General features: G+C 37.5%; 1 long non-coding RNA gene across 1 annotated transcript in view; it reads right to left on the reverse strand.

Annotated features, from left to right (window-relative positions):
• Nucleotides 1-9991: 9991 nt before the first annotated feature.
• The window catches only part of LOC137201679 (uncharacterized), a 38857-nt gene continuing 35415 nt past the window's right edge, over nt 9992-13433 (reverse strand). Inside the window, exon 4 of the long non-coding RNA XR_010932278.1 lies at nt 9992-11034. This is a non-coding gene — a long non-coding RNA (uncharacterized lncRNA). The remainder of the gene's footprint in view (nt 11035-13433) is intronic.

Genomic DNA, 13433 nt, shown 5'->3' on the forward strand with positions numbered 1-13433 from the left:
ATTTGGAAACATTGTATCTGCCAGTGTTGTACACTGAATTCAGTGTTTTAATTTCTTATACCTTTTGTATTTAGCCAGAGTTCCAGCTTTCCACTTTATTCAGTCCGAACATTAAAAGTAGTAACTCTACTCTTATTATGCATAGTATGAGAGAACTATTTTAACCATTAAAAAAAAAGCAAGAAGAATTTGTTTTAACATCATGTGTCTTTGAAACAGCAATATAAATATTTTATTTATGGAATCTTCTTCACTTACACTATGATATTTCTAAGGCTATATTCTAGTCATCTATTACTGCATAACAGACCACCAAAAAATGTAGCAATTTAAAAGAACAATAATCATTTTTTTGCTCATGAGTCTACAGGTTGGGCAGGGCTTTGCTCTTGTCCACCACAGCATCAGTTTGGGTAGCTTAACTGGGGCAGAATCCACTTCCAACATGACTCTTTTACTTAGCTGGCAAGTGTACTAGCTCTGCTGCAAACTCAACTGGGGCTATTGGCTGGGTACTTTGGGTCCACTATGCATGAGGTTCTCCATGTGGGCCTCTACACAGGACTGTTTGGGCTTCTTCATAGCATGGCGATTGGGTTCCAGAAGCTAATATTCCAATAGAAAACTGTCCATATCTTAAGGCTTAGGCCCAGCAGTTGTCATAACATCACTTCTGCTGCGTTGTAGTAGTCACACAAACCCTACCTAGATTAAAGACATGTCTCGTTTTTAATCTCCATAGACTGGAAAGAGGATTTGGTTCTATTTTCAAGGTTCATTCCCATGGAAATTCTCTATTCTTTATGATATGTTATGGCCAAACCCTGAAGATTACTCTAGATTAGGGCTTCCCTGGTGGCGCAGTGGTTGACAGTCTGCCTGCCGATGCAGGGGACACGGGTTCGTGCCCCGGTCTGGGAAGATCCCATATGCCGCAGAGCGGCTGGGCCCGTGAGCTACGGCCGCTGAGCCTGCGCGTTCGGAGCCTGTGCTCCGCAACGGGAGAGGCCACAGCAGTGAGAGGCCCGCGTACCGCAAAAAAAAAAAAAAAAAAAAAAAAGTCTAGATTAAAGCTTTAACTGGAAACATCAACATCCTCTGATATCTAAAATTAAATTGTGCACTTTGTATTTTATAAATTATGCTAATACTGCATATTATTTTAGATAATTATTTTGTTTGGGTTTTGAGTATTAGCAAGTCACAAGTTAATTTTTTTCTCTTTAAAGTTATTTGGAAATATTTGCAAATTTGAAAGCGAAATTAATAACAACGTGTAATTATAGAAACCCAGTTTTTTTCTGAGTCTTTTTTGTGGCGTCACTTTACCCTTACAACATATACTGGGAAAGTTATCTTTCTCCCCTTACAATATATACTGGGAAAGTTATCTTTATCCCCTTAAAACATATACTGGGAAAGTTATCTTTATCACATTTTTTAAGACAAAAGCCTAGGTATATTAATTAATTTTTCTTCCAAGATTACTAAAAATATTAGCAACAGAGTCAGGACTCAAGCTTAAGGTCCAACTAATGCTTTTCTACTCAGAAAATTGGTCAGAACAAATTCTCACCACAGAGAAATGTTGGTGTGTTATTTAATATGGTAATAATGACTAAGTAAGAAATGTCCCTTGCTTACACTTCTTTGTTTTGATTCAATAATTCTTAATTAGGTAAGGTATTTTTTCCTTTTAAAAAGCAACATTTTAATTCTATAATCTGTTAAATATTTTTAAATTGTACTTTGATATTTAGTTAAAGAAAGTGAACTAAAACAGGAAATTTTTCTATTTGGAGTTAAATGGAACTTGCAAGATAACTTCTGATGGTAAATAAACAAAAATTATTATTATATACTGAGAGAATAGTGCTAACTCAACATCAGGCACACTGAGGTAGTTTTCAATTAACTTTTTTTATGAGGATTATGTGCTTGGATTTTATAGAAATTGAAAGGTTTCATGACACAGTAAATGACAAATCTTATGGGCTTTCTTCTACTTATCATTTTGCTGGTATAGAGGAAAATGCCATTTTATTTCTTTGATTTGTGAGAAAACTCTCTGTTCTCTAGTTTTACAGGCATCGTTATTATTGTTTGTCGTTTATTGTTCAACAACAATGTGCACGATTAGGCATGAGCAGTCAAAGCAATAGAGAGGATAAAAAAATAAGTAGGTATTTGCACTGGCAGTGTTTTTCCTTCCAAGGATAAGCTATTCAGAGTTTCTAGTGCTCAGTCAGAACATCACTTCCTCCTTGAAAACTGTGATGATACTGCTATTTTCTCCCACAGGCTTTATATTACCTAACCAGTAGCTTCCTTGCAGTCTTCAACAGTCTACCTCCTCTTTCTACCTGGAGACTGTCACATCTGCAGAGTGCTGCACCTGTTCCTCTTCTGCCATAATTCTACATTTCCTGATCACAACTCCTAATATTCTGACTTCTAGCCCAAACTTTTCTATTGAGTTCCACACCTATAAGCCAGCATTTCTGTCTATATGTCCTACAGGATGTCATCCTTCTTCCTAAATCATTGACAGTTGCTCCCTTTCACCCACATCCACTAGGTCAATAGGTCCTATCAATTTCTTCTTAAAACACACGCATGTTTGCCAGATCCTTTTCATCCCCCTTACCACTAACGTCTTTCAGGTCTATATTTCTTTCCTAGATCATTGCAAAGGTCTCCTTACAGGTCAAGTTATCTCCAGTTTCGCTCCAAACCATCCTGTAAACTGCTGCCCAAATGACTGTCCTCAAAATACAACTAAGATCACGTGACTATCATACTTGAAACATCTTCCTTCATTGCCTATAGAGTGGAGTCCAGTCTCTGTCATCAAATATAATACACCCTCCATGATAACGGCCCTTGCCTTCTTCTCTATTATATTTTTTCTCCATTGATTCCCCCAAATATTCATAGTTTCCTGAAAGAAACATCGTATTTTTTCAGGCCTCCATACCTTCATAAGCGCGCACACACACACACACCCTTTTAAATGGAATTATTCCTTGCCTCTCTTCATAGTTATAGTGCCTCTGTTTGCCAAGACCTTGTGTAAACATAACCCTCTCTTTGAAGCTTTCCTCACCCCTCCACCTCTGCTGCAGGTGGGTTATTGCTAAATGTATTGTGCTACCAATTTTGCCTAAACAAAACATAACTTCTATTATCGCACTTACAAGATTGTATTTCTATAATCCTTCGCATGTCCATCTTCTGCAGAAAAGCATGAGTTCTTTGAGAGGAAGAACCACGACTTATTACCAGCAGCATCTGGCTGCAGAACCCTCCACAAAACCTACCAATTAAACTGTGTAGTATGAATGGAAGAAAAATGTGAAGATAAACTATGCTAAATATAGAATGCTTATTAACTTCTAAAACTGTGTTGAGAGAGTACTACACTTTACTTTGAGAGAGAAAAGACTTAAAATTAGATACCCAGAAGAAGTAACACTTTGAAATCCAGTCACAATAAAAAAAAAAGTTCAGTCTGTCAGGTTTAAATAAGTAGAATCAGATGCTTTCCTATGTAATAATTAAAACCAGAAATTTTTCAGAAAACATGATTGGAAAAAAGCAAATGAAAGTAATTAACTTTCTAAACAATTACAGAGGCAGAAGATATTGAAAATTATTTGCTATTGTATAAAAGTTTTTATATTAGGAAAATAATAATGTGGAACAATGTGAAACACAGAATAATCAGCAGAAAAGGAAGAAACAAAATTATAAATAGCTACAATAATAATAATAATAATTTCTACTATTTATTATTATATGCCAGGCACTGTGCTGGAACTCTATATGTTTTATCTCATTCTATTCTCACAACACTCTTAAATATAGGTATTATTGTTTATCCCATTTTACAGATGAAGAACCTGTCTTAGAGGAGTTAATTAAATTATCAAAGTCACATAGTCTAGTAAGTGACAGAGCCAGGTCTTGAAGTCTGACTTGGAAACCCAAGCTCTTCCCTATTACACTAAAACAGAAATAATTCTTTAACCATGTTTGACCATGTTTCTTTTGTCCCTTAGTGAGGAGAAACTAGAAATCACATCAGAATCAAACTCCATTTTAACTGTGGTAGCTGGATGAGGCTAAATTTTGTGATCACGCTCTTGGGATCGTGAGAGCAGCAGTTGGGAATGGTGTACTCCCTGAAGGGGCTACATATTCACCATGTCAATCATCTATCCACTAAGTAAACCCCATGTCCATAACTGAGAATCGGAGAACCAGTGACAGCTGAAGATGTGAGGAGAGAGAAGTTTCCTATCTCTTGGGCTAGAAAGCAGTCGATCTCTGTCTCCCAAAAAAGGAGATATGAAATGGTTTTGGTGGAAAGTGATGACCTGCCCCTGGCACATGGATTTAGTCAAGGTGTTTGCCTGATCGGAGAAGGGGGACAAGAGGTGGGATTTGTGCAGAAGTTGTGCTTAATTCTTGGAGTTGCAAAGGCAGTGAACAGAAGGAAGCTCTCCCTGGCAAGGTAGATACCTCATGAAGGTCAGAGGCAACAGGTGGGCTCAAAATAGAGAAGCCTGGGTTAAACAGATGAATAAACGCTGTATACCGAGAACAGCAGGTGCCACAGAGGCAATGCCATATAAATGCTTGTCATTGTGATGGACACAATTTGATCACTGACAGTAAATATGATCTTAGTTTTAGTCACAGGCTGTTGAGGCCTAGACTTCTAAATCACATTACTCACATTAATGCCCTACTTTAAGATCCTTAGTACCTCCATACTGTCCTCAAAAGGAAGCTCAAATTCCTTAGCATGGCACAAGCAAGGCAATTCCTGAACAGTCCGATTGCCAATGTCCTCTCCCACCAGTCTTCTGTCACCACACACAGGCCCTCAAGTTCAAATATACTGAATTATGAGCATTTCTCCAAATGTGCTCTTCTCTTTTGCGTTTGGATATATGATACTGTTTCTGTGTGTAATTCACTTCCTCAAACGCTTTACCTAGTTCTGTCTCTGAAATTTATTCTTTGGGGCCCAGCTCAAGAGTCATCTTTTCCTAAAAAGAGTGGATATATGTATACATAAAACTGATTCATTTTGCTGTGCACCTGAAACTAGCACAACATTGTAAATCAACTGTACTCAAATAAAAATTTTTTTAAAAGGGTCATCTTTTCTAAGAAGCCTTTCAGGACTAGAATTCAGCTTTGGTACCCCTATTCACCCTTAAAACTCTATGGAGACTTAACCTTTTGCCTTTATCACTCTGCATTGTTATGATCTGTTTACTTATCTACTTCTTTTTTTACACCATGTGCATCTGGAGTGCCTGGCCTATGGCAGGACGCGATAATATTTGTAGAGTGAGTGAATGGCCAGTAATGCTCTTGGTCATGCATAGTCACTGCTCTAGTCCTAGGAGATTTGCATGTGCCCTTTCTTTTGTAAAAGTCATGTAGGCTGGTTCTTCCTTAAATTTGCAAATAAGTCTGGCCAAAATTGAAATTAGTGAGGAGGGCAGAAAAAGACTTAAAGAGAAAAATTTGACAATGTATTTTTCCCTTCCTTAGTTATAATCATTGAAGTTATTACTGATATTTTCATGTATTATATGAATTAAATTGATGATACTTAGGACATGTCCAAATGTATAAAATATAGATATATTATGTACTGCTTTCAACATAGCTCCTAAAGGAATTATGTCTTTTTTTTTTTTTTTTTTTTTTTTTTTTGCGGTACGCGGGCCTCTCACTGCTATGGCCTCTCCCGTTGCGGAGCACAGGCTCCGGACGCGCATGCTCAGCGGCCATGGCTCACGGGCCCAGCCGCTCCGCGGCATGTGGGATCTTCCCGGACCGGGGCACGAACCCGCGTCCCCTGCATCGGCAGGCGGACTCTCAACCACTGCACCACCAGGGAAGCCCTAACAAAGCATTTTGATGATGATGGGATTACTCCCTTTTTACTAAAGTTGTTAGGTCCCTTTGGAATTGGTAACAGGTTCTATGTGCAAAATAAAGACCTGCTAGCAAATCTTTTAGTTGTGGGGGAGAGGGGATTAAATGGAAAGAAGACAATTTTATTATTGATTATGCTGACATTAAGATACATTTTAATTTAAACATTTTAATATACAGGATTCAAAGAGGGTTGAAATATGTGTTCTTTCTCACCAATGGCCTTTTGAAGATGCCTACCAAAGCTGTTGCCTCATTTGCTTGCAAAACCTCCTACCCGAGCATATCATAATTTCAGTGAACTTATATCCCAGGCTGGATTCTTCATTGAGGAAGCCTATGATCACATTGTTAGAATTTTTAATGTTAGCTACATCACCAGCGATATTTAATGATGTGGGAACTATTATCTCTAATATAGTACTGTACACCGAGATGATGTAATCTTTTTTTTTGGATGATTTGAATAATATAATATATATATTTTTATACAGCAGGTTCTTATTAGTCATCAATTTTATACACATCACTGTATACATGTCAATCCCAATCGCCCAATTCATCACACCACCATGAACATTTTTTTTATTCTCCTTTCTCACTGGAAAAGGAAAAAAAAAAAAAAAAGATACACTTTCCCCTTAAACGAGGTGCAGTATTTGAAATGAATGAGAATACTTCAGGAAACAAAGATTTGATTAATTCTCCCAATGCATACCCACTATGAATTCACAGCTCTTTGTAAATAAGTTTTTCACCATCATATCATTTTCTGGCACTGTTACCGTATTCATGGAGTAGAAGAATGTATTGATCTGATCCTTGACCTAATAATCAAATTTCATTAAAATTTTAAATGATTGAATTACAACAGTCTGTAATAGAGATAAATACTTGCTTTTTAACTTAATATGTATTTATGGAACAAACTGTTTTGCTAGAAGTTTCTATTCCAGATTTTATGATCTTTCTATTTTAAATGATTAAGGGAGAGCACCCATTAGCCTCTCTGCTATTCCCCTTCTAGGCAGTGTGAACATGTGTCCACAAAAGAACTTGTACATAAATGTTCATAGCAGCATTATTCATAATGGCCAAAAAGTGAAACAATCCAAATGTCCATCAACTGATGAATAGATAGACAAAATATGCTATATCCAAACAATGGAATATTATTTGACCATAAAAAGAAATGAAGTACTGATATAAGCTACAACATGGATGAACCTTGAAAACATTATGCTACGTGAAAGAAGCTAATCACAAAACATCACATATAATTCCATTTCTGTGACACGTCCAAAATAGGCATATCTACAGAGACAAAAAAAAAAGATTAGTGCTTGCCTAGGGCTGTGGAGGGTTTGGAGGAAATGGGGAGTGACTGCTAATGGGTTCGTGGTTTCTTTTTGGAGTGATGGAAATGTTCTAAAAATTGATTATGGTGACAATTGTGCAACTCTGTGAATATACTAAAAACCATTGAATTGCACGATTTAAATTGGTGAATATATTATGGTATGTGAATTATATTTCAGCAAAACTGTTAGAAAATACATAGAATGAAAAAACCCTACATATTGCATAGAGAATATGTAGTAGACGCCCATACAGATATCTCCAAAATTTTTAAATATGTTGTTTTGCACCAAATCTTTTTAAGAAACAAAAGGCTACAAAATAAGTTGAAATCCTTGGTCTTCACATTTTCCACCTAACCCAGAAATAACCACTATCATGAAGCTGGTGAGCATCGTTCCCATGCAAATTTTGATCATTTCACGACTTATGTGCATATCCATAAATAAAACATGAATCTGTTTTGAATGTTTCTGACATTTTACATCAATGGTATAATAAAAAATAGCTTTCAAACCTCACTTTTTTTACTTGGCATGGTATTTAAAAATTTTAAATGTCCAGTAAACATACAGACCTACTTCATCCATTTAAATTCTGTATAGTACTCCACTGTGTTAAAATAGTACAATTAATTTACCCATTGTTCTAGTGATGAAAATTCAAGCTGTTTCCAAATATTTACTGCTAGAAAAAACACTGGAGAAACCATCCTTGAACATGCTTTTATGGGTGTGTTTACCGAAGTTTATCTAGAGGTATACTTACTTGAAGTTGACAGTTTCTGGGTTAGAGGTTATGGTCAGTTTAAATAATTTCCAAAACATTTGTATCAATTTACACCTTTGCTGAAGTGTCTGAGGATACTAATTCCTTCCACCATGGCCATCTCTTGGTATTGTCAATCACCTCAAATTTTTGCTAACGTGATAACAGTGTTTAATATCTCATTGTATTTTAATTTTATTTTTTTGAATTCAGGTGTGATTGAGCATCTTTGTGTTCATTGTATTTTGGGTGTTGTTTCTGTAATATTTTTTCCCTATCCGTTGCTTGTTTTCCTATTGGGTTATTTATCGTATTCATACTGGTTTTCAGGAACTCTTCATGTATCACTATTTTGGATTGTAATCGTCTATTAGTTAATATATGTATTTCAAACATCTTTCCCAATTTTGGTTTGCTTTTCAAGTTTTTAAATAACATCTTTGTCAGATGCAGGTTTTCAACTTTTATATCATTAAATTTAACAATCTAGGGACTTCCCTGGTGGTGCAGTGGTTGAGAATCCCCTGCCAATGCAGGAGACACGGGTTCGAGCCCTAGTCCAGGAAGATCCCACATGCCACAGAGCACCTAAGCCCGTGCACCACAACTACTGAGCCTGCTCTCTAGAGCCCACGAGCCACAACTACTGAGACTGAGTGCCACAACTACTGAAGCCTACACGCCTAGAGCCCGAGTTCTGCACCGCAATGAGAAGCCCGCGCGCTGCAACGAAGGGTAGCCCCCGCTCGCCGCAACTAGAGAAAGCCTGTGCACCAACGAAGACCCAGTGCAGCCAAAAATGAATTAATTACTTAAAAAAATTAACAATCTATTCTTATGGCTGGTGCTTTTAGTGACATGAACAAATTCTGCTACATTTTTTCTAAACATTTTAAGGTTTCACTTGTCATATAATCCACCTGAAATTTATTGATTTTTTTTGTATTGTATGAAGTAGAGAAATATTTTTCTCCTTTTCCTTAAATGGGCACTTATCCCAGAACCCTTTCCTCAATTGATTAATAACTGTTATACATCAAGTTCCCTGTATAGATTTTTGGCTGTTTCTGGTTTATTGATTCTTTCCCCTTGGTCTATTTATCATTTCTTGTGTGAATACGATGCTGTTTTAATTACTATATCATATAAGTCTTGCTATCTGGTTATTTTTTGGTACCCTATCAGCAATGTTTTGACCAGTTACAGAATAAACTTGTGAAGGAAAATACTTAAGGAAATAGATTTCTCAAAATGATAAGATGTTGGCATTGATTTTGGAATGTTATTTGGATAATTCACAGTGGTACCTGTTAGTGATACGTGCAACTATCTGAAAAATTTTTTTTTTAATTTTTATTTATTTATTTTTGGGTGTGTTGGGTCTTCATTTCTGTGCGAGGGCTTTCTCTAGTTGCGGCGAGCAGGGGCCACTCTTCATCGTGGTGCGGGGGCCTCTCACTGTCACGGCCTCTCTTGTTGCAGAGCACAGTCTCCAGATGCGCAGGCTCAGTAGTTGTGGCGCACGGGCTTAGTTGCCCCGCATCATGTGGGATCTTCCCAGACCAGAGCTCAAACCCATGTCCCCTGCATTGGCAGGCAGATTCTCAACCACTGTGCCACCAGGGAAGCCCAATCTGAAAATATTTTGAATCATGACCAGCTGCTATGATTTTGGCTTACAAAGGAAATTGCCTCTGGATATTGAATATTGTACCTACCACGTACTGATAGAAGGATTTTCATCTGAAGATGCATAGAACTCTGTTAAAATACTGGTGACGTGAGAAAGCCTTGTTTTCAGTTTTTTTAGAATATAAAACTATGTGTATGTGGAATAATTATTTTAAAGGCAAAATAACCAAATTCTGAAATAGTAAGACACACTAATAGTAATATAAGTTTCTATAGTGCATGAAAAATCCATACACACTTATGTTTAAATGTTTATGGTAAAAATTATTGAATATACTGAAATATACAGATAGAAAAATTAAGAACATGGAAACGGTCTTACCATAGTAGTAATAAGTACTAGCCACATAGCAACTTTTCTGACACTGAGATCCCAATAATTGCCTGTTGGGAAATCTCCTCTGAGTACAGCGTCATTAATTAAAACTCAACATTTCTCAAGATGCTTTGCCCACATGTCAGTTTCCCCTCTTGGCGTTCTTATTTCTCTCATTGGTATCAATGTCTTTACAGTTTCCCAGGTTCAAAACCTTGGAATTAGCCTTGATTTTTTACCTTCATGTAATCTATCTATGGTGGGCGGAATAATGGCACCTCCCTCTCCCACTCCCCAACGATGTTCATGTCCTAATCCCTGGAAACTGTGAATATCTTATGTTACATGGCAAGGGGAAATTAGGGTTGGAAATGGAATTAAGGATCTGCTGTCTGTAAAATAAGGAGATCATACCGATTTGTATGGGTGGGCCCAATGTAATACAGGAGTCCTTTAAGTGTGGAAGATGGAGATAGAAGAGTCAGTGTTAGAGTGATGCAGCCTCAGCAAGATTCAACAGGTGATTTCTGGCTTTGAGGGTAGAAAGAGTCCACAAGCCAAGAAAGGCAGGCAACGTCTAGAAGCTGGAAAAGATAAGGAAACAGATCCTCCCCTGGAGCCTCCAGAAGGAATACAGCCCTGCCAACACCTTGATTTTAGTCCAGGGGAACCCATTTCAGACTTCTGACCTTCCAGAATGGTAAGATAATACATTTGTGTTCTTCTAAACCATCAAGTCTGTGGTAATTTGTTAGAGCAGCAATGGGAAACAAATACACTGTCCACTCACCAATCACGTCTTCATTGGTTCTTACTTTACACTTCCTCTCAAATGTCTTTTTCATCTCAATTCCAAATGGCAGTATCTAATTCAGGCATTCATTCGTTAGCTCTGGATGCTGCAACAGATTCCTAACCACGATACGGCGTAAGCAGTCCTAAATTGTGAGTGAGGATACTTGGGTTCTAGCCTGTCTTTGCTATTAATTAGCTTGTGACCTAAGGGAACCTCTGTGCCAAACTTCCTCGCCCTCCACACAACACACACACACACCACATTCTCACGTTATCAGAAAACGGGTAAGTTAAATAAGATGATTAATTCATTTATTTCTAGCCCTTGTAAGGGTTACTGTATAGACTGTCTACCTCTTACCTCCTCACTTCTTCAGTCCATCCTATACATCAGTCCAGAATTCGTCTTAAATCCTACGTGGTATAAATTACACACATATGTACAAACTTGCGTTGACTTTTCGTGGCTCATAGGTTCAATTAGTCCCTATTAAGGATCTTTTACAATCTGCCGACTGCCCCAAATCCCTCCAACATTTTTTTCTCTCCCAGAGTATCCTGTCCTACCCATTTCAGCAAAACAGATCTACTCATTCATTCCTCAGACATGGCCCACTCAGATCCTCCCTCCTTCCTGCAATATCCATCCCACATATTTCTAGTTATCTGAGTCCCACTCTCTCTGTAAAGGGCCCAGCCACTACCACCTTCCACAATTATTGCCTACACTGTGTTTCTCAAATAAATTAAATTATGATCGGAACTGACAAATGATCTAAATTTTTCAACTCAACACTTAGTGTTGAGGATGGTAAAAGGATGAGAGAAGAGGGATAAAGAAAAAGAGAAACTAGCTCAAAGGGCTAAAGCTTTGCCTTCCAAGTCTCTGGGGAGAGTAAGGAAACAAATGTAGTCACAACTAATCTGGTATTTTCTTGCTTTACTAGTTCTCCCTTTATGGGTATGTCTTGTCTCGCAAAGTAAGAGCCTTTAATGACAGGGTCATTTCTCATATTTCTTTCTATCCCTGTCAACTAGAAAGAGTTTGATATTTTACTAACAATAGTTGCTCACTTGTTTGCTCAGTGTTGTAATGCATAAATAGCAACGACATTAACATACCAAATCCAGTTCAGTTTCCATAGTTCATGAGGGATACAAAATACTTAGACTGAAACAACGGGTTCAACCATCAAGTATTTATGAAAAGTCTACCTGAGCTCAGTATGTGTTAGCCAAATAATCCCCAATGCTGAACGTGTAGACTCTCACTTCATCTCCTTAATTTCTTGGCCTCCCAAACCCACCTCCCTAGCAGCACTTTTCGGTATGTGCCAAACATGACTCATACTTCTCTAACCCCTCTCGAATTTCTCTGGATTCTGGGAGGGAGTTCCTCCTACCAGTGGTTCAAAGCCTATTTCACTGCAAGCTGCACAGTCACATAAATCCCAGAGGTGGTTCCTTTCCCCCACAACCACCAAAAAAGATCAATTTCTTAAGTAAGTGGGCATCTGTGGAAGGTAGTATAAAAATTAATTCCCATCCTGCAACTTTATGAAACATTTTTAGATTTCCTTGATTTAGTTAACTCATAATAGCACTTATCCAGATTCTTGGCTTGAAACTCTGTGTCCAAACCATCTATTCAGCCAGTATTTTCAATTCTGACTATAGCGTCATCTCCATGGGGGCTTTATAACTTTGCCATTCTATTCTGAAACCAGGATTTCTTCCTGATCAACTTACACTCTCATACTCCATGAGGCTAACACCTGAGTTGCCACAATAGAGGTGAGCTCTTGACTCACGTCTGGGGTATTGGTTTTAACCCAAAGTGAACCTGAGTACTTGGTCTGAAATCTCAGACACCATGTCAGCACAGATCCATCACTGAGAATCTTAAGCGATAATGTTTAAGAACCGTTACATATGGTTAAACATTTGTTTCGATTGGCTGTTCTTTCTCTATAGTCTATTTTCTTTCAGTTTTCTTTTTCCTTTTTTTCCCCACACTTAAATTCATTTCCACATACATATTGTACCAACCGTCAGTAGCGTACAAATGCCTCCTTCTTTGGCTTGTCAGTGACATAAATTTTCTCTAGCATATCCTGACAGGGGCATTGTATTCGAAATGTCATTTCCTTCTCTCATTTAGTCACAGGTTTTAAGTCTCTTCCAAATATTCTGTCTTTCTCATACAAATTCTTTTGCCTGTACAACATTTTTTTCTCTCCCACACAGAACGTATATTTCTATATGACGTAATAAAACTGGTAAGGAAATAACTGCTTCAGCTTTCTAAAACCATGATAGTATCTTGGAGCTAATATACTATAAATTAGTTATTTCAGTCATGTACATGTGTGTATACACAGATATACTTGCAATGCATAACCACCTTTAAACCATGAGTCATGTACAGACATACAAAGTCACACATATATATTAACTGTTGCTGATTTAAACATACAGTACAGGTCTACCCACATAACTACAATTTCTGACACTTCTATTTTCTCTGATCTTTCTCCCTCTC

This window comes from Pseudorca crassidens, chromosome 11, assembly GCF_039906515.1.
Source record: "Pseudorca crassidens isolate mPseCra1 chromosome 11, mPseCra1.hap1, whole genome shotgun sequence".
NCBI lineage: Eukaryota > Metazoa > Chordata > Mammalia > Artiodactyla > Delphinidae > Pseudorca > Pseudorca crassidens.